Genomic DNA, 23,414 nt, shown 5'->3' on the forward strand with positions numbered 1-23,414 from the left:
TTATTTTTATTGAGAGCCATTTAAAATCTCTGACTGTGATAATGGATTTATCTATATCCTCCTTTAACTCTGTCAGGTTTATTTCATGTTTTTTGAAGCTCTATTTTGAGGCATGTGTACAATTAGGTTTGTTCTATCTTCCTGATGAAATGCCACTCTTTACCTCTAAGATTCAATTTCTTGAAGTCTACTTTGTCTTATATTAAAATAGCCACATCAAGTGTTCTGTGTTTCCTGTTTTCATGATATGTCTTTCTTCCTTTACCATCCACTTGGAGCTGTCTTTGTACTTAAAGTGCATATTTTCTAGACAGTGTATATTCGGATATTCCTTTTTAACAGCTTGACAATCTCTGCCTTTTAATTAGAGTGTTTAGTCCATTAACAATGTAATTTTTTACATGGTTGAGTTTAAGTCTACCATTTTGTTATGTGTTTTCTAGTTATCTCATCTGATTTTGTTTCTCAGTTTTTTCTTGCTTGCTTTCTTTGGGCTAATAAAATACTTTTTAATATTCTACTTTAATGCCTTGATTGTATTTGTTTATGGTTATTCTAGAGATTACAGTATGCATCTATTCGGAATAATATTGTACCATTTCACGTAAAACATAAAAATCTTACAACAGTACAATTGCATTCACCCCATCCTTTGTGTAAATCTTATCACATATTTTATGCTTGTAAAATTATTTCTTTGAAAAACAACTTTTTATGGCAAAATAATTTCACATTCCGGAGTTTTTACCTTATGTAAATGTAAAACATGTAGACAATCATACCACCTGGAGAAGGACCCATGCAAGGTGTCTTCTCATGGGTGCCACATCCATTCAGTGAATTTTTTATTTTTATTGCTTTTTCCAACTCTATATTTTTCTGCGTGTATGTGTGTGTTTATAGTTCCCAGTTCTCTGGCAAGATTGCATATCTATTAGCTCATTTGCATCACTTTTCCATATATATATATATGTATATATATACGGAATATATATTAAATTTTTGTGTGTTTATTCCAACATCTGGACCATCTTGAGGTCTGTTTCTATTGACTGCTATTTTTCTTGATTATGGGTCACAGTTTCCTACTTTTCCACAAATCTAGTAATTTTTAATCATATGTTCAACACTTTGGATGATATTCTATAGGAAATATGGATTCTGTCATCTTTCACTAAAGTGTGTTGAGGATTATTCTGGCAGGAGGTTAAATAACTGACACCTTTTTGATCCCATCAGGATTTATTCTTGGTTAGGGTGGTTCTATTGTGGTTTTGAACTTAATCATTGTGTGTTTCCTTTACTCTAGGTTGTAGTCTCTTTTGAGCCATGATCTTTCTGGGATCTCAACAGAAAGCACAAGGTACTCAGTGAGCCATCTCCACTCAGGTGGGCCAGAATGCCAACATTTGTCAACACTGTAGACGAGACCAGTAGAGCCTTGTCCTACAAAGACCAGTCTTCAGCCAAGAAATAGTGAATTTCCACATAGACTCCTGGATAGCAATCCCCATCATTATAGCTCTTCCTCCTCCAGTACCCTCCCCACACCCTCCAGTTATTTTGTCCACCTCAAACTCCAGTTTCTGATTGATCAGCTGACTGAGACCACACTTAGTTGGGTCCTACCCTCCCATGCTGCAGCAGAAATATATCTCCATGAAGAAATCCAAAGCAATGATGGGGGCCATTTCATGTGTTTCCTTTTTCTCAAGGCTCATAGTCATGCACTGTTGGTTGTTGCTTCATATATTTTGTGCAGTTTATAGTTGCTTTGGATAAGATGGCATGTCCTGTACCCGTTACTTTGCCATGGCCAGAAATGGAAGTAAGAATCCCCATCTTTAAAATATTTTATTGGGGAAAAAATGCTTCTGGGAACTGGGACAGTTTTTTACTGACCAATGCAAAGCTTTGTAGTATAAGAAGAAGTTAGCTGTTTTGTAATATAAATCTCAAATTTCTCTAGTTTCTCATCTCTGTCGATCATTGAGTTATCATTATGGTTGCCATTTAAGCATAATTATACTGCTACATTATATTCTTTGTAGCATATTCTTGAAATTGCACAAACCTTTTTTATTATGGAAAAATTCAAATACATATATACAAAAGTAGAGTGAAGAGTGTAAAGTTGTACATACAAAATCATCCAATTTTTTCAAAAAACATGTGCATAAAATAAAGACTATATACAGTATAAAAAAAAAGAGTGTAATGAACCTCTATGTTCCCATCACCTGCTTTAACAATTATTAACTTGTGAACGGTCATATTCTTTGTATCTTCACCACCTCCCCCTAGATTATTTTGAAGCAGATCCCAAACATTATCTTTTTTTTAAAAAAATTTTTATTTATTTATTTAACAGAGATAGAGAGAGAGCACAAGTAGGCAGAATGGCAGACAGAGGTAGAGGGAGAAGCAGGCTCTCTGCCAAGCAGGGAGCCCTATGCGGGGCTCGATCCCAGGATCCTCGGATCATGACCTGAGCCAAAGGCAGCCGCTTAACCGACTGAGCCACCCAGGTGCCCCAACATTATCTTATTTTATCTGTGCATATTTCTAAAGACACAGATGCCCTCTTTTAAATAAAAATGCAATATCATCGCGCTTTAATATTTCCTCAACATTTCTAAATACACAGTGAGTGTTTCCCTGATTGAATTATAATTTTGTAATATTTTATTTATTTGAATAAGGATCAAATAAGGCCCATATACAGTGTTTTGCTAATTTGCCTTTAAAGTCTCTTTTAATTTTCAGGTTTGCTCCAAAATTTTTACTTGCTCTTTTCCTTTTAACCTTCAGAATTTACAAAATTTGTATTCTGCTGATTGCATCCCCAGTTGTAAACTGGCAGTGTCGTTTAGCATGTTCCTCTCTCTGTATTTCCTATAAACTAGTAGTAGATCTAGAAACTTAATCAAATTCAGGTTCAAACTTTTTGATGAGGTTATTTCATAGGTAGTGTTGTTTCTTCTATTGTGTGCATGATGTCTGGTTTCTTTCCTTGTATAAGAAAGGTAGGATACATGCTTGACTCTTTCCCTTTACTCATCAGTTTTCATAATAATGAATTGGTTCCTTAGTCTCCTCTAAAGGTAATCAAGGATTTTCTAATATTGCTATGAATTCATGGATTTAAACCTGTTTGGTATATTTTGGTCTTTACAATTAGTGCCCTTACTGATGCTAATTTTGTCCCGTCATTGACCAGTGGGGGTATCTCACAAGTTGTTTCCTGAGTCCTTTTGACACAGCCCTAGTTGTCCTTGATGGCTTCTTTGCTTCCTCTAGGGCAAGATGTTGAAGGCCCCTCTTCTACATATCCTGCCCCAGACCTAGAGTCAGCCATTTCTCTGGGAAGCCAGTTCATTTTCTTGGGAAGTGATATTTACAGGCCACTATCCAAGCACTAAAAGAACTTGTCTTTATGGGATTATCATTTTAGTGCTTATCAATGGATAGACCTAAGTTTTTGTTGTTGTTTGTTTTTGTTTTTAGAAAAAAATACATCGTGAGTTCATACTAGATGTCTTATTCATATCAGGACAATAGTTTTTACTTAATCACATCAATCTTACATCCACATCTCTCCCATAAAATATCTTGGTTTTCAATAGCAAAAATAGTTCCTTATTTGCTTTACCTCACATTACACATACAAAGGTCTCAATAATACCATCATTAACTAAACAATATGAGTGTTGACAATATAAGTTTTCTTTGTTGTTGTTTTTGTTTGATTTTGAATTTATTACCCTTGGAGCAAATGCCATAGCCAAATTACTGTGGCTTACTGTTGCTTGGAATGGTTCTTCTCTGTGTGGTTATCCCACTACTGATGATTCTGTTGGGTTCATTTGTTTCTTTTTATTTTCCATTTTCAAAGATTGCTTTTTAATATTAAAAGTTTTTTATAATTAAGTAAAATATTTCTTTGGTTCCATAGTCCAATATACAAAAGAAGGCATATTCAAAGAAATATAGCTTCTAGCCCAGTCATCTCCAGCTTATTCCCTCCATTGTAACATAGGTAATAATTTTTAACTTTTTATGGTTTATCCTCTATTGTTTTCTTTAAATATAATATGTATATATACTTTATATATACTAAATATATATCATAGGCATCTATAATATATTTTCATTTATACTTTATGTATATTTATATAATATATACTTTATATATACTTTAAGTATATATATTATATACATATCTTATATATATAATATATATATTGACATACCTCCCCCTTTCTTAGATAATGGTAACATTCCAATATATACTTTCCTCCACCTTGCTTTTTTTACTTAAAAATATATCTTAGAGATATAGTCATTCAAAATATATTTGTATGTTCACATACATATATATAATGTATAATATAAATATATACTTTTATATAAATAAAATATAAATATATAATATAAATATATAACATTTACATAAAAATAATTTATATAAATATATATATACACTTTTCTTCTCCTAAAGAACATAAGAGAAATATGTGGATCTTGGATGGGGTTGCTTCCTAAGCATTGTTTTCAAGTTCTACTATTATTTCATTTGAAGAAATTAATAAATACCCTAGATTCTGTGCCAATAAAAATCGGTATAATTTGGTTGAATATAATACTTCATTTCATAATTAAGAGATTGAGATAGGATAGGAATATCTGGTATATAAATTTGCTTGACTTCTGTATGTCTTAGTTTCCTGTATGTCTTAGTTTCCTGTATGAAGGAAAGGAAGACACGATCTCTTGGTCTAGCTAAAGCCCCTCCCTGTCACACACTTTATGATACACTGTGCTTTTCTTTCAGGCAATCTTTCATAATTGTATTTAAATGATGACTTTCATGAAATCCATCTTACCTGTGTCAGGAAGTGAGGGACACATCTATCATGTTCTCCACTTACATTTAGTGCCTATGTAGTATCTGGCATATGTAGATAAAAAAATTATTGTTAAAGGAGTGAATGAATAACCCTAGCTCTAAAACTTTGTATGAGTGTCACTTAAAATAAGCAGTTGTCTATGTAGCTACTATTAACCAAGAGATCAGTTAAAAAAGAATTTTTTTTTAAAGATTTTATTTATTTATTTGAGAGAGAGAATGAGAGACAGAGAGCATGAGAGGGAAGAGGGCAGAGGGAGAAGCAGACCCCCCGCCGAGCAGGGAGCCCGATGCGGGACTCAATCCCGGGACTCCGGGATCATGACCTGAGCCGAAGGCAGTCGCTTAACCAACTGAGCCACCCAGGCGCCCAAAAAAGAATTTTTTTAAAAAGGTGAGTAACATGCCTAAAAGATGGCGGAGGAGTAGAGGACCCTATTTCAACTGGTCCCCGGAAATGAGCTGGATATCTACCAGACCACTCTGAGCACCCACGAAACCAGCCTGAGATGTAAGAAGATCTGGATCTCTACAAACAGAATATCGCAGGCGGTTGGTTTTGAGGTAGGAAGTGGAGAACCATGATCCTGCGGGCAGATATCGGAGGATAAACGGCAGCGGGAGGGAGCCTGGCCGTGGGGATCCTACACCGCCGGTGAGTGACAGCCTCGTGCCCTGCCAACGGGGCACAGACTCGCAGACCTGCAGCGTCGGGAAAGGACTTTAGGGCAGCCCCCGGGGTGGAGGACCAGACTGGCGGGTCGTGCACACGTGAACTGCAGTCCCCCGGACAGGACTCCAAGCGGTGGAGTTGTGTGCGCGCGCGACCTGGGAGCGGCTGGTGGTTTTAGAAGCACAAAGGGCAGAGACCTGCCTCCACCTGGAGATGGGACTGGGAGCGCTGTGGAGGGGCGCACAACCCAGGATGCTGCAGTTTATACCAGCACGGACAGAACCGGAGAAAGTGTGGCCTGGAGAGCTCACTGAAGAACAGACTGCGGTCTCTCTGCTTTGAGGCAGAGGGTTGGAAACGGTCTCTTCTGCTCTGACTTGCATAAGAGACGTGGAAAGCTGCCAAGGGGCGCAGGGCACCTCCGCCCAAACAGGGTTGCCTGAGTAACAGCACAGCAGGCCCCTCCCGCAGAAGACAGGCTGGGAAAACAAGAGGCCAGCAACCCTAAGGTCCCAAGAAAATAGGTGCATCTTGCTTGGGTTCTGGTCAATAATTTGGACTCTATACATTCCCTCAAACACCCATCAACAGAATGACTAGGAGGAGGAGCCCCCAAAACAGAAAAGACTCAGAGATTATGACTTACGCTGCAGATTTACAAATGGATGCAGATATAACCAAGATGTCGGAGATGGAATTCAGGCTAGCAATTGTGAAGACAATGGCTAGAATGGAGAAATCAATTAATGGCAACATAGAGTCTCTAAGGGCAGAAATAAAAGGGGAATTGGCAGAACTTAAAAATGCTATCAATGAGATCCAATCCAATGTAGATAATCTAACAGCTAGGGTAACTGAGACAGAAGAGAGAATAAGCGATCTGGAAGACAGTACAATAGATAAAAAGGGAAAAGAGGAGGCCAGGGAAAAACAACTCAGAATCCATGAAAATAGAATCAGAGAAATAAGTGACACATGAGGCGTTCCAATGTCAGAATCATTGGAATCCCGGAGGGAGTGGAGAGAGAGAGAGGGCTAGAAGATGTATTTGAGCAAATCATAGCTGAGAACTTCCCTAATCTGGGGAAATGAAACAAACATTTGAGTCCTAGAGGCAGAGGGTTCCCCTCCTAAGATCAAGGAAAACAGGCAAACACCCCGGCATGTAATAGTAAAACTTGCAAATCTTAGAACCAAGGAAACCATCTTAAGGGCAGTTAGGGGGAAGAGATTCCTTACGTACAGAGGGAGGAACATCAGAATAACGTCAGACCTATCCACAGAGACCTGGCAAGCCAGAAAGGCCTGGCAAGACATATTCAGGGTACTAAATGAGAAGAACATGCAGCCAAGAATACTTTATCCGGCAAGGCTTTCATTTAGAATGGATGGAGAGATGCAGAGCTTCCACGACCGGCAAAAGTTGAAAGAATATGTGACCACTAAGCCGTCCCTGCAAGAAATATTAAGGGGGGTTCTATAAAAGGAGAAAGACCCCAAGAGTGATCTACAACAGAAATTTACAGGGACAATCTATAAAAACAATGTCTTCACAGGCAACATGATGACAATTAATTAATATCTTTCAATAATCACTCTCAATGTGAATGGCCTAAACGCTCCCATAAAACGGCACAGGGTTGCAGATTGGATAAAAAGACAGGACCCATCCATATGCTGTCTACAAGAGACTCATTTTGAACCTAAAGATACATCCAGACTGAAAGTGAAGGGATGGAGATCTATCTTCCATGCCAGCGGACCTCAAAAGAAAGCTGGGGTAGCAATTCTTATATCAGACAAATTAGATTTTGAACTAAAGTCTGTAATAAGAGACACAGAAGGACACTATATCATTCTTAAAGGGTCTATCCAACAAGAAGATCTAACGATTGTAAACATCTATGCCCCCAACATGGGAGCAGCCATCTACAAAACCCAACTGTTAACCAAAATAAAGAGTCATATTGATAACAATACGTTAATTGTAGGAGACCTCAATACTTGACTCTCGGCAATGGACAGATCATCTAAGCAGAAAATCAACAAGGAAACAAGAGCTTTGAATGATACATTGGACCAGATGGACCTCATTGATATTTACAGAACATTCCACCCTAAAACAACAGGATACTCATTCTTCTCGAGCGCACATGGAACTTTCTCCAGAATAAACCATATACTGGGTCACAAATCAGGTCTCAACTGATACCAAAAGATTGAGATTATTCCCTGCATATTCTCAGACCACAATGCTCTAAAACTGGAACTCAATCACAAGAAAAAATTTGGCAGAAATTCAAGCACTTGGAAGCTAAAGACCACTCTGCTCAAGAATGTTTGGGTCAACCAAGAAATCAAAGAAGAACTTAAACAATTCATGGAAATCAATGAGAACAAAAATACATCGGTCCAAAACCTATGGGATACTGCAAAGGCGGTCCTAAGGGGGAAATACATAGCCATCCAAGCCTCACTCAAAAAAATAGAAAAATCTCGAATTCACCAACTAACTCTACACCTTAAAGAACTAGAGAAAAAGCAACAAATGATGCCTAAGCCACGCATTAGAAGAGAAATAATTAAAATTAGAGCAGAAAACAATGAATTAGAAACCAGAAACACAGTAGATCAGATCAATGAAACTAGAAGTTGGTTCTTTGAAAGAATTAATAAGATTGATAAACCACTGGCCAGACTTATCCAAAAGAAAAGAGAAAGGACCTTAATTAATAAAATTATGAATGAAAGGGGAGAGATCACGACCAACACCAAGGAAATAGAAACAATTATTAGAAATTATTATCAACAACTATATGCCAATAAACTGAGCAATCTGGATGAAATGGAGGCCTTCCTGGAAACCTATAAGCTGCCAAGACTGAAACAGGAAGAAATTGACAATCTGAATAGGCCAATAACCAGTAATGAGATTGAAGCTGTGATCAGAAACCTCCCAAAAAACAAGAGTCCAGGGCCTGATGGATTCCCTGGGGAATTCTACCAAACATTCAAAGAAGAAATAATACCTATTCTACTGAAGCTTTTTCAAAAAATAGAAACAGAAGGAAAACTTCCAAATTCATTCTATGAGGCCAGCATTACCTTAATCCCCAAATCAGGAAAAGACCCCATCAAAAAGGAGAATTTCAGACCGATATCCCTGATGAATATGGATTCCAAAATCCTTAACAAAATCCTAGCTAATAGGATCCAACAAAACATTAAAAGGATCATCCACCACGACCAAGTGGGATTTATCCTCGGGATGCAAGGGTGGTTCAACATTCGCAAATCAATCAATGTGATAGAACACATTAATAAGAGGAGGGAGAAGAACCATATGGTCCTCTCAATTAATGCAGAAAAAGCATTTGACAAAATACAACATCCTTTCCTGATTAAAACTCTCCAGAGTATAGGGATAGAGGGAACATTCCTCAAGTTCATAAAATCCATCTATGAAAAACCCACAGCGAATATCATCCTCAATGGGGAAAAGCTGAGAGCCTTTCCCTTAAGATCAGGAACACGTCAAGGGTGCCCACTCTCACCACTGTTGTTCAACATAGCACTAGAAGTCCTAGCAACAGCAATCAGACAACAAAAAGAAATAAAAGGTATTCAAATTGGCAAAGAAGTCAAACTCTCTCTTTTCGCAGACGACATGATACTTTATGTGGAAAACCCAAAAGACTCCACCCTCAAATTACTAGAACTCATCCAGCAATTCAGTAATGTGGCAGGATACAAAAGCAATGCACAGAAATCAGTTGCTTTCTTATACACTAACAACGCAACTGTTGAAAGAGAAATTAAAGAAACAATTCCATTTACAATAGCACCCAAAACCATAAGATACCTCGGAATAAACCTAACCAAAGAGGTAAAGGATCTATACTCTAGGAACTACAAAACACTCATGAAAGAAATTGAAGAAGACACAAAAAGATGGAAAAATATTCCATGCTCATGGATCGGAAGAATAAACATTGTTAAAATGTCTATGCTACCCAGAGCAATCTATACCTTCAATGCCATCCCAATCAAAATTCCAATGACATTTTTCAAAGTGCTGGAACAAACAATCCTAAAATTTGTATGGAATCAGAAAAGACCCCGAATCGCCAAGGAGATGTTGAAAAAGAAAAACAAAGCTGGGGGCATCACGTTGCCAGATCTCAAGCTATATTACAAAGCAGTGATCACCAAGACAGCATGGTACTGGCACAAAAACAGACATATAGACCAATGGAACAGAATAGAGAACCCAGATATGGACCCTCAACTCTATGGTCAAATAATCTTTGACAAAGCAGGAAAAAACATGCAATGGAAAAAGACAGTCTCTTCAATAAATGGTGCTGGGAAAATTGGACAGCCACATGCAGAAAAATGAAACTCGACCCTTCCCTAACACCATTCACAAAGATAAACTCAAAGTGGATGAAAGACCTCAATGTGAGACAGGAATCCATCCAAATCCTAGAGGAGAACATAGGCAGTAACCTCTTTGACATCGCCCACAGCAACTTCTTTCAAGATACATCTCCAAAAGCTAGTGAAACAAAAGCAAAAATGAACTTTTGGGACTTCATCAAGATAGAAAGCTTCTGCACAGCAAAGGAAACAGTCAACAAAACAAAGAGGCAACCCACAGAATGGGAGACGATATTTGCAAATGACACTACAGATAAAGGGCTGGTATCCAAGATGTATAAAGAACTTCTCAAACTGAACACCCAAAAAACAAATACTCAAGTCAAAAAGTGGGCAGAAGAGATGAACAGACACTTCTCTGAAGAAGACATACAAACGGCTAACAGACATATGAAAAAATGTTCATCATTAGCCATCAGGGAAATCCAAATCAAAACCACATTGAGATACCACCTTACACCAGTTAGAATGGCAAAAATGGACAGGGAAAGAAACAACAAATGTTGGAGAGGTTGTGGAGAAAGGGAAATCCTCTTACACTGTTGGTGGGAATGCAAGTTGGTACAGCCACTTGGGAAAACAGTGTGGAGGGTCCTCAAAAATTAAAAAATAGAGCTACCCTATGACCCAGCAATTGCACTGCTGGGTGTTTACCCCAAAGACACAGATGTAATGAAAAGAAGGGCCACATGCACCCTAATGTTCATAGCAGCAATGTCCGCAATAGCCAAACTGTGGAAAGAGCCGAGATGCCCTTCAACAGATGAATGGATAAAGAAGATGTGGTCCATATATACAATGGAATATTACTCAGCCATCAGAAAGGATGACTACCCAACTTTTACATCAACATGGATGGGACTGGAGGAGATTATGCTAAGTGAATAAGTCAAGCAGAGAAAGTCAATTATCATATGGTTTCACTTATTTGTGGAACATAAGGAATAGCATGGAGTACATTAGGAGAAGGAAGGGAAAAATGGGGAGGGGGAATTGGAGGGAGAGATGAACCATGAGAGACTATGGACTCTGAGAAACAGACAGGGTTTTAGAGGGGACGGGGCAGGGGGGATTGGTTAGCCCAGTGATGGGTATTAAGGAGGGCACGTACTGCATGGAGCACTGGGTGTTATACGAAAACAGTGGATCGTGGATCACCACATCAAAAACCAATGATGTATTGTATGGTGACTAACATAACATAAAATAAAAAAAGAAAGAAAGAAAAATAAATAAAAACAGAGCTATATAGGGGCAGAGTTTCTGTATGTAATTGAAGCTAAGTTGGTATCAATTCAAAATGGATTGTTATATTTAAGATGTTAATGGTAATCCTCAAGGTGAACACTAAGAAAATACCTAAGAAGTATATACATAAAAGAAAATGAGAAGAGAATCAAAGAAGTACACTACAAAAAAATCAATTAAACACAAAAGAAAGTTGTCACGGAGGTAATGAAGAACAAAAAGGTAGAAGACATACAGAAAAGTACAGCAAAATGACAGATATAAGTCTTCCTTCATAAGTAATTATTTTAAAAGTAAGTGATTAAACTCCCCAATCAAGAGGCAGAGATGGTAGAATAACACTTTTTCTTTAAAAAGATGCACATGATCCAACTTTGTGCTGCCTACAGGAGATTCATTTGAGATCCAAAGACAAATATGTTGAAAGTGAAAGGATGGAAAAATATAATTTCATGCAAATAGTAACAAAGAGAGAGCTGGGTTGACTATACTAATATCAGACAAAATAGACTTTAAGTTAAAAACTTACAAAAGACAAGAATGACATTATATGTTAATAAAAAGGTCAACACACCAAGAGAATATAATAATTATAAATGTATAACCACCAAACAAAAGGCCCCCAAAGTATATAAAGCAAACTGACAGAATTGAAAGGAGAAACAGACAATTCAACAATAATACTATGAGACTTCAACTCCCCATCCTACTTTCAATTATGAAAAGAACACATAAACAAAAGATCAATAAGGAAACAGAGGATTTATACAACATTATAAACCAATTAGAGTAACAGATATATATAGAATACTCCATCCAACAACAGCAAACCATGCATTTTTTTCAGATGCATGTGGAACATTCCCCAGAATAGATCATGTTAGGTCACACATACACACACAAAAATCACAATAAATTTTAACAGGTTGATATAATACAAAATATCTTCTCATATCACAATGGAATGAAATTAGAAATCAATTACAGAAGGTAAACTGACAAATTCACAAATAAGTGGAAATTAAACAGCACACTCTTAAACAACCACTGGGCCAAATAATAAATCATGAGGGATATTAGAAAATACTTACAGATAAATGAAAATGAAAAACACATACCTAAACTTCTGAGATGTATAAAAGTCATGCTCAGAGAAGTTACAGCAGTAAAAGCCTACATATTAATAAAGAAGAAAGATCCCAAATCAATAACCTAACTCTGTACGTTAAAGAACCATAAAAGGAAAAGCAAACTAAACCCACAGCTATCAAAGGAAGGAAATAATAAAGATGATAATGGAGATAAATAAGGTAGATAATAAAAAACTACTACCAACTTTACATAAATAAAAATAGCTACAAGAGAATGTTATGAACAATGTGCACTAACAATTGGATTACCTAGATGGAATGGATAGATTCCTAGAAACACACAATCTACCAAAACGGATTGAAGAAGGAATAAAAAGTCTGAATGATCATATAACAAGTAATAAGATTCAATCAGTAAATCAAAAACCTCCCAACAAAGAGACACCCAGGATTTGATGGCTTTATTGGTGAATTCTACCAAACATTTAAAAAACTAGCAATCCTCCTCAAACTCTTCCTAAAAAGTTGAAGAGAAGGGAATAATTCTTAACTCATTTTATAAGGCCAGCATTACTCTGATACCAAATTCAGACAGACATTATAAGAAAAAATAGGCCAATATCCCTTGTGAATATAATGTAAAAATCCTCCACAAAATAGTAGCAGATCAAACTCAGCAGCATATTAAAAAGATTATATATCATGACCAAGTGGATTTACCCCAGACTGCAAGAGTAGTTCAACATAAGAAAATCAATCAATGTAATACACCAGATTAATTGAGTGAAGAGAAAAAAACTATACGATCATCTGAATTAATGCAGAAAAAGCATTTGACAAATTCCAACACTCTTTCATGATAAAAATATGCAATAAACCAGGAATAGAAGGAAATTTCTTCAACATCATAATAACCATATATTTTTTAAAAGCCCATAACTAATGTCATACTTCATGATGAAAGACTAAAAGTGTTCCCCCTAATATCAGAGACAAAACAAGGATGCCCACCTTGCATCTACTCAATATAGTACATGAAGTACTAGTCAGAGCAATTAGGTAAGAAAAGAAATAAAATCCATCAAAATTGGAACGGAAGAAGTAAAACTATATCTTCATTAATGACATGATTAGTTATGTAGAAAACCCTAAAGAATCTACAAAAGTCCTCTTGGACACAAAATCAACACACAAAAATCATTTGTATCTCTCCATATATTATCTGAAAAGAAAATTAAGGAAATAATTCCATTTACAACAGCATCAAAAAGAATAAAATACTTAGGGATGAAATTTAACCAAGGAGATACAAGACCTTTACAATAGAAACTACATAATATTGCTAAAAGAAAATAAAGACAGAGGTAAAAGGAAAGATAGCCCATGCTCATGGATTGGAATATTTATTATTGTTAGGATGAAAATACTACCCAAAGCAACACACAGATTTAATACAATCCCTATCAAAATCCAAATGGTGTTTTTTTGAAGAAATGAAAAAATCCGTCCTAAATTTCATATGGAATTTCAAGGGACTCTAAATAGTTAAAACAATCTTGAAAGAGAAAAACAAATTTGGAGAACACAACCTTCCTGATTTCAAAACTTACTGCAAGTCTACAGAAGTTACAACACTGTAATACTGTCATAAGGATAGACATGTAAACCAATGGAACAGAATTGAGAAATTTGTATCTATATCTATAGGCAATTGATTTTCAACAAAAATGCCAGGAGCATTCAATGAAAAAAGAACAAGTGCTTAAACAAAAAGTGCTGAGAAAACTGCTTGTCCACATGCAAAAGAATGAAATTGGACTCTTACCTTACACCGTGTACAAAAATTAATTAAAATCAATCAAATACTAAAGAACTATAAGAACTAAAATTATAAAACTCTTAGAAGAAAACAAGGGAAAATCTTTATAACCTTGGGTTTAATGATTACTTAAATATGACACAAAATAGATGAATGGGTACACAAAATGTGATGTGATATATATAACATATATACATATTGAATATTATTCACCTATGAAAAGGAATGATGTTCTGACACATACTACAACAGAAAACTATAAGAAAGAATCAAATAGAAAAGTTAGAAATTTAAAAACATGATGTCAAATCAAAGAATTTTTTCAATGGCTGAATCAGCAGACTGAACACAAGATGAGAAAAGACTCAGTGAACTTGATGAGAAGTAAATAGAATGACATCAGACTTGTCAACAGCCATATTAGAATCTGGAGGATGATAGTTACTACCTTCAACCACCAATCAAGAGTGAATTTAGAGACACTTTTATGCATGAAGAACTTCAAAAAAAATTTACTTTTCATGCACCTTTCCTTAGAAACTTCTTGGAGTATGAAGAGAGAGGAAGACATGGGTTCTTGAATCAGAGTGTCCAATAAAAGTGAGAGGCAAAGCAAGTGTCCAAGATGATAGTGAGGGGAAGATAGCTATGCAAAAAGCCTAGAGGTAATAGGAAGACATGGAGGCAGAGGGCTTTAGGAAGAATATTGCCAAGAAATAAATGGAATTGGTGGCTTATCTGAAGTACTTGACCACTGGGAGGAGTTCTACAATCTGTCTGAAAGACAGATTGAATTAAAGGAAAGTACACTAAAAAAACAACCAAGGAAGCAACAAAAAAGGGCAATTATTTTCCCAGGAAAATATTTAAATGTCATCTAAAAAAAAAAGAGGCAGAGATTGGAATGATGCAGCTCCAAGTCAAGGAACATCGTGGATTGTTGGTCACCACCAGAAGCTAAGAGGCAAGGAAGGATTCAACCCCAAGTCTCAGAGTGGCCCTAACAACTGGATTTCTAACCTCCGGAATTGGGAGAGAATAAATTTATATTGCTTTAAGCCACCCAATCTGTGGGACTTTATTAAAGCAACTGTAAGAAGCTAATACACTCACTCTTTTGATCAATAAAATGCATCCCTGAATAACTCTCATTATCTACTGCTTAATTGTCCCTCATTCCTAATTGGTCAAAACTTCCATATTGGTGATCTCTCTGATAAAATGACTCATAGTAGCCTGGTTTCCTCAACTCAACTGACCTCCACCTTCGCTCTGCCAGCAGAGTCACACCTTGGAGTTTGTTACTACATACCCCCATTGAAAACCTTTTCTGAAGAAAGTGTAAATCATGGTGATTAAGCATACTATATGTCACATTTCAGTGAGGCACAGCTAGCTATAAAGGAGGCTTTTTCCCTTCATCTCTGGTTAATTTCCAGTTACACTTTATCCTGTTCTAAACTGACTTTCTGAATTTTCCTAGATACCTCAATCATAACCATAGTTCCTAGGTCTTCTCAAGTCTGCCTTTTTTTTTTTTTAAGGCAACAAAGAAATCCTGCTGTGCTCTGCTTGAGCATTCAGGACTGTGGCAGTGCCCCTCAGGCCATACCTGGTGGCCAGGTTGTGAGTAGGAGGCAATGACCACCGAGATGGGGGTTGGTTTCTGTCTACCTTTGCCCTCAGTGAGCAAAACCAAACAAAATTATGATTTAAAAATTCATATATATATATGTGTGTGTGTATATATACACACACACATATATATGAACTTAAATTCATATATATGAATTTATTTATATATGAATTCAAATAAATATGAATTTAAATAAATTCATATTTTAAAACTCACATATATAAAAATTTATATATATTTGTTTTATATATAAATACATATAAAATATATAAAATATATATTTCTATATATAAAATCCCAACCAAGTTAAGTCCTCAGCATCTCCACAATATGGCAGCCAACTATCCTATCTACTTCATCTTCCATGACCCTTATTGATCTTATTCTCTAATCATGCTCCTCCTGGAGCTAGGTCAGCAACAGAAGCTGAGACCTGGTGTAGTTGAAAATTTCACAAAATACTTTTTATTAGGAGAAGCAGTGTCATTTTAAAGCCACTATTACAGCCTTTAGAGAATTTACCTAGAGTGTTAGAAAGCTAATGGGTCCAAACAGCCACATTGGCAATCCATTTAATCATCTGCCTCACAAAGCTGACCTTCTCAACTCCACTGGCCTTCACCTCACTCCATCAGCCACCCACCAGCCATGTCACATCTTGGATCTTGTCATTGCTTAGACTTGTCCCACCTTCAGAATTTTCTTGTTGGTGGTGTTTCTCTTGGCAAGAACTTTCTTGACTTCTACCTCTCCCACACACTTAAAACCCATCGAACCTGCTCTTCTTCTTCATTATGAATTCCCATTCCTTAATCCCTCCCTCTTTTGCCAGTCACCTGTGACGCTCTTTTGAAGGTGATCATCTGCCTCCCTTCCCACTCAGAATTAGACACTATGATTAAAGACACTGAGTTAATCATAATTGTATTTGATTATAATAGTAATGAGTTAAACTTGACTTTGGAACTCAAGTAGTACTGTTTCTGTTATTTACAAGTCTCATAATTTGAGACACAATGAATACTATAAATAAGTAAAAATGAACAGTATAAGCCAAAGGATCATGGGCTACTAGCACAATTTTCCATTAAAGATTTTCACTGGAAAGGACTCTGAAAGGAAGTGATTAAGTGCCTGTTGGTTAATGAAGGAGTTCCAGGAGTTGGCTGAAGACGATACTCGCAAGACAAAACTCCAGAGAACCATCCAAATTAATGGCAGTTTCCAGAACTTGGCAGAAATTCAAGTAAGCAGGACAAGAGTGGATTCTAATCATGAATGGGATCAAATGAGAAAGAAATTATCTCCTTAAAGAATACCCCAGAGGAAATGAATTGAGAAGTTAGCACATCACAGATGGACATGAACAGCATTTGCCACTCCAACTAAGGCAGTGGTGCTCCAACTTTTATTTTTTTAAGCAGTAGAACTCTTTCTTGAAATGGAAACAAAGGCAGAACTCTGACTAAAACTGAGGTCAGAGGTCTGGAGCCCCATTGCCCAGACACCAACCTTGGAGATGATTCCAAAGTCCCTCTTCAAAACCATAAAGATAGGCAATAGTTGGAAAACCACTGGCCTGGAAAATCAACCTCCCCTAACCCAACCACCATTGGTTACTACAATAACTGCCTATCAAGTACAAAAATATTTATTAAAATATTTGTACTGGACACCCTGAATATGAGTGTGGAGTTGAAATATCTAATAAATAATGGAATCTGAGCACACTTTCTCTTTGTAATTTTTGTTTTCTAGGAAACTCTCAAATTCTTGGTATTTCAAAGTTACCATGTGCTGCTGAATTTATTTTTTCTTAATTTCAGCACCTAGGCACCCAATGTTAGGAGCTTCAATGTTACCTTCTTTACTATCTCTTTTAATTATTTATTCATTAAATTTTAATAATTACTAATTATATATGTATGTTTGTATGTGTATATATGTATTATGATAGGCAATTGGGAAAAATTTGAATAAGTTATATCTGCGCCCCCCCCCCCCCAAGTAGCTTAGGGACTAAAGCAAGAGATTAAAGTTACTAGATTAAAAGTATGCACAGGATATTATGTAAACCTAGGAAAAAGTCCTCTAAATTAGCCTGATGACAATGAGCATAGGTCAAGGGACACTTTCCAGAGAAATGACATTTGACCTGAATTTTAAAGGTAAAACAGGATTAAGATAAAATCAAGTGATTTTTCTAGAGATGGGCAAAATCCAGACTGTGAAAAACTTTGTGCTTTTTCCTCTTGTATTTATGTGACATTCACAAACAGATGAGACCTATAGTAATGGATATCAGATGAATAATTGCTGGGGGTTAGGGAAAAGGTGAGTATAAGGGGATAACATAGGAATTTAATTGGGGTGCTGGAACTGTTTTGTATCCTGCCTGTGGTAGTGATTACACAAATCTTTTTCATGTACTAAAATTCATAGAATTGTATAGACCCCCAAAGATCAAACTTACTGTATGATAAAAAATATATGAACAATCTTTCAAACAACATGCTACTGAACAACCAAAAAATCATTGAAGAAATCAAAGAAGAAATAAAAACTACCTAGAGACAAATGAAAACAGAAATATGACATACCAAAATCTATGGGATGCAGCAAAAGTGGTTCTATTAGGGAGTTCATAGCAACACAGGATTACTTCATGAAACAAGAAAAATCTCAAATAAACAATCTAACTTTATACCTAAAGGAACTAGAAGAATAAGAACAAACAAAGCCAAAAGTTAGTAAAAGGAAGGAAATAACAAAGATCACAGTAGAGCTAAATGAAATAGAGACTAAAAAGACAATAGAAAAGATCAATGAAACTAAGAGCTGATTCTTTGAAAAGATAAATATAATCAATAAACCTTTACCTAGATTAACTAAAAAAAAAAAAAGAGGACTCAAATAAAATCAGAAATGAAAGAGGAGACTTTACAACTGATATCACAGAAATACAAAGGATCATAAGAGACCACTACAAACAATGATATGCCAACTAACCAGAAAACCTAAAAGAAATGTATAAATTCCTAGAAATACACAACCCACCAAGACCAAAACAGGAAGAAATAGAAAATCTGAATAGACTAATTCCTAGTAAGGGAATTGAAACAGTAATCAAAAACCTCCCAATAAACAAAAGTCCAGGGTCAGGTGACTTACTGGTGAATTCTACCAAACATTCAAAGATTTAATACCTATCCTCAAACTCTTCCAAAAAACATAAGAAAGGGAAACAAAAGCAAAAATGAACATTTGGGACTTCATCAAGATAAAAAGGTTCTGCACAGTGAAGGAAACAATCAACAAAACTACAGAATGGGAGAAGATATTTGCAAGTGACATATCTGATAAAGGATTAGTATCCAAAATCTATAAAGAATTTATCAAACTCAACACCCAAAAAACAAATAATCCAGTTACAAAATGGGCGCAAGATATGAACAAGCATTTTTCCAAAGAAGACATCCAGATGGCTAACAGATACATGAAAAGATGCTCAACATCACTCATCATCAGGGAAATACAAATCAAAACTACAATGAGATACCACCTCACACCTATCAAAATGGCTGAAATTAACAACACAGGAAACAACAGATATTGGCAAGGATGTAGAAAAAAGGGAACCCCTTACACTGTTGGGAATGCAAACTCATGCAGCCACTCTGGAAAACAATATGGAATTTCCTCAAAAATGTTAAAAATAAAACTATCCTATGACCCAGCAATTGCACTACTAGGTATTTACCCAAAATACACAAAAATACAGATTTGAAGGGGTACCCTGATGTTTATAGCAGCATTATCAATAATTGCCAAACTATGGAAAGAGCCCAAATGTCCATTGACTGATGAATGGATAACGAAGATGTGGTATATTATATATATATATATATATATATGTAAAATGGAATATTGCTCAGCCATCAAAAAGAATGAAATCTTGCCATTTGTAAGGATATAAATGGAGCTAGAGTGTATTATGGTAAGCGAAATTAGTCAACCAGAAAAAGATAAATACCATATGATTTCACTCATATGTGGAATTTAAGAAACATAACAGATGAATATATGGGAAGGGGAAAGGGGAAAAAAAGAGAGAGGGAAGAAAACCATAAGAGACTCTTAATGATAGAGAACAAACTGAGGATTGATGGAGGAAGATGGGTGATGGATATTAAGGAGGGCACTTGTTATGATGAGCACTGGATTTATATGTAAATGATGAATCACTAAATTCTACTCTTGAAACCAATATTATATTATATATTAAGTAGCTAGAATTTAAATAAAAATTTGAAAAAGAGGTCAATTTTCTCCAAAGTAACAGAATGCAATCCACATATTTTTAAATGGAAATGGAAAAGCTGATTCTAAATTATTCAGCCATTAAAAAAGAATGAAATCTTGCCATTTCCAACAACATGGATGGATCTAGAGAGTATAAAGCTAAGTAAAATAAGTCAGTTAGAGAAAGACAAATACCACATGATTTCACTCATATGTGGAATTTAAGAAATAAAGCAAATGAACAAAGAAAAAGAGACAAACTAAAAACCATAGAGAACAAAGTGATGGTTACCAAAGGTGGGGGGGGAATGAGTGAAATAGGTGATGGGGATCACTTATGATAAGCACTGAGTAATGGATAGAATTGTTGAATCACTATATTGTGAACCTGAAACTAATATAACACAGTGTGTTAACCATACTGGAATTAAATTTTTTTAATTGAAAAGCTGATTCTAAAATTTATATGAAAATGCAAAGGGCCAAGAATATCCAAGACACTCTTGAAGAAGAATAACCTGGGAGGACTTGCTCTACCAGTTATGATACTAGTACAAGCACAGGTAAATTGTCCAATAGAATATAACCAGAAAGACACCAGTCATATATGGATGCTAGACTTATGATTAAGGCAGCATTGCAAACAAGGCAGTGAGGAAAGGATTTCTTTTTGATAAATGATAATTAGCTGTCCATGTGGAAACAATGAACCTTGACTCTTACTTTGCACCATAAGCAAAATCATTCCAATTTAATTTTACATAACTTCCTCAACTTACAATGATATTCTGTCTTAATAAACCCATCAGAAGTTGAAAATATTGTAAGTCAAAATGCATTTAATACACTTAATCTATCAAACAGATTAGCTTAGCCTAGCCTACCTGAAATGTGCTCAGAACACTTCCATTAGCCTACAGTTGGGTAAAATCACAAAGCCTATTTTATAATAAAGTATTGAATATCTCATGTGATTTACTGAATACTGTACTGAAAGAGAAAACCAGAATGGTTGTATGGATACAAATGGTTGTAAGTGTGTCAGTTGTTGACCCTTCTGATCACATGGCAGACTGGGAGCTGCAGCCACTGCCCAGGATCACTAGAGAGTATCACACCACATATCACTAGCCTGGGAAAAGATCAAAATGCAAAATTCAAAGTACTGTTTCCCCTAAATGCTTACCACTTTGGCACCATCGTAAAGTCAAAAAATCATAACTCAAACTATCGTGAGTCAGAAAGTGTCCTCAGTTCTGAAAAGCATGAGTACAAAAAAGTATTAACCATAAAGAAAAAAAAACCCGATTAATTGGACTATCTTAATACTCATTTTAGTATTTAACTAATACTTAAATTACCTAATTTAAGTAATTTACTTAATTTAGGATTTATTTTTTATTTATTTTTTTTAAAGATTTTATTTACTTATTTGACAGAGAGAGGCACAGCGAGAGAGGGAACACAGCAGGGAGAGTGGGAGAGAGAGAAGCAGGCTCCCTGCTGAGTAAGGAGCCTGATGCAGGGCTCAATCCCAGGACCTTGGGATCATGACCTGATCCGAAGGCAGACGCTTAACTGACAGAGCCACCCAGGTGCCCCTTCATTTAAGATTTAAATTAAGACTTTAGTTCATCAAAAGACACCATTAAGAGAGTGAAAAAGCAAACCACAGAGTGGGAGAAGATATCTGTCACACCAATTACTTACAAAGAACTCCATATATATATATATATATATATTCCTATAATTAAATAGGAAAAATGACAACCCAATTAAAAAATGGACAAGAAACTTGAAGAGGCATTTCAAGAAAGAATATACACAAATGGACTATAAACATGTGTGAAAGAACTCAATAGTATGAGTAAACAGGTAAATGCAAATTAAAACCACAGTAAGATACTATTTGATGCCCAAAAAGAATGGCTAAAGTAACAAACAGCTGACCTACTGGGATGGATGGCAACAAGAACTTTCATACATGGCTGTTGAAAGCATCACTGGTACAACCATTTTGGAAAATTGTTGGCTGTCATCTACAAACACTAAATATACAAATACTCTCTGAACTAGACTGCTAGGGTTGCCATACAAAATGCCACAGACTGGATGGCTTAAATGATAGAAGTTTATTTTCTCATAGTTCTGGAAGCTGAAAGTCCAAGATCAAGATGTCAGCAAGTTAGGTTTCTCCTGAGGCCTCTCTCCTTGATTGGGGATGATCTTCCTCTGTGCATGTACATTGCTGGTTTCTCTCTTCTGTTTCCAGATTTCCTCTCTTCATGAGGACAGATTGTATTAGGGTAAACTCTAATGCCCTCATTTTAATTTAATTACCTCTTTAAAGGTCCTATTTCCAAATAAGTCACATTCTGAAGTACCTGGGGTTAGAACTTCAACATATGAATTTGGGGACAGACACAATTCAGTCTATAACACTCGACCCTCTGGATTCCCCAAATTCACATCCTTCTCAACATTTACTCCATCCCAACAGCCCCAGGAGTCTTAACCAATTCCAGCACCAACCTAAGTCCAATGTCTCATTTAAATATTATCTAAATCAGGTATGGGTGAGACTCAAGTAAAGTATGGTTTATTCTGACGTAAAATTCCTCCGTAGCTGTGAGGTTATGAAACCAGACAAGTTATGTGCTTCCAAAAATAATGGGTCAGGTATAGGACAGACATACCCATTCCAAAAGGGAGAAATTAGAAAGAAGAAAGGGGAACAGGTCCCATGCGGGGGTGGCAGCCCTGTCTTCTGGGCCTACTAAGGTAGCAGCATCACCTTCTGGGCACAAGTTGGCAGGAGCTTGACCCATTGAAACTGAGGAGACAGCCCCACCTTCCAGACCTGTACACTCTGGTCCCATCGTGGGAGTGAGTGGCAGTCCTGCTGATCTCTGAATTTCCTTCCAGGGTTATTTTTCCCTTTTCCTGAAGGATAACCTTTTCACAGCTGGATATCTCTATTGTTGTGTCCTATAGAATCCCAGAAGTTCAACAGACTTCCCCCACTTTGTCCCATCTCTGCCCCCTTCAGTCCAAGCTGAGGGTGTTTCCACTCATATAACCTCATCTCTATGCCTGGCTTCTGCTGAGATAGCTGCTTAGATCCATGGGTCATACTTACAATCTCTTTTCGGCCATACCTTTGGTATTCACTCCAGAAGACACTTTCTTATTTTTTGTAATATGAATTGGCTGAAAATTTTCCAAATCTTCAAGTTCTGATCCCTTTTTGTTGAACAATTCCTTGTATATATCTCTCTTCTCTCACTTTTTACATG

Source organism: Mirounga leonina, unplaced genomic scaffold, assembly GCF_011800145.1.
Source record: "Mirounga leonina isolate KUSES-001 unplaced genomic scaffold, KU_Mleo_1.0 Mir_127, whole genome shotgun sequence".
Classification (NCBI taxonomy): Eukaryota; Metazoa; Chordata; class Mammalia; order Carnivora; family Phocidae; genus Mirounga; species Mirounga leonina.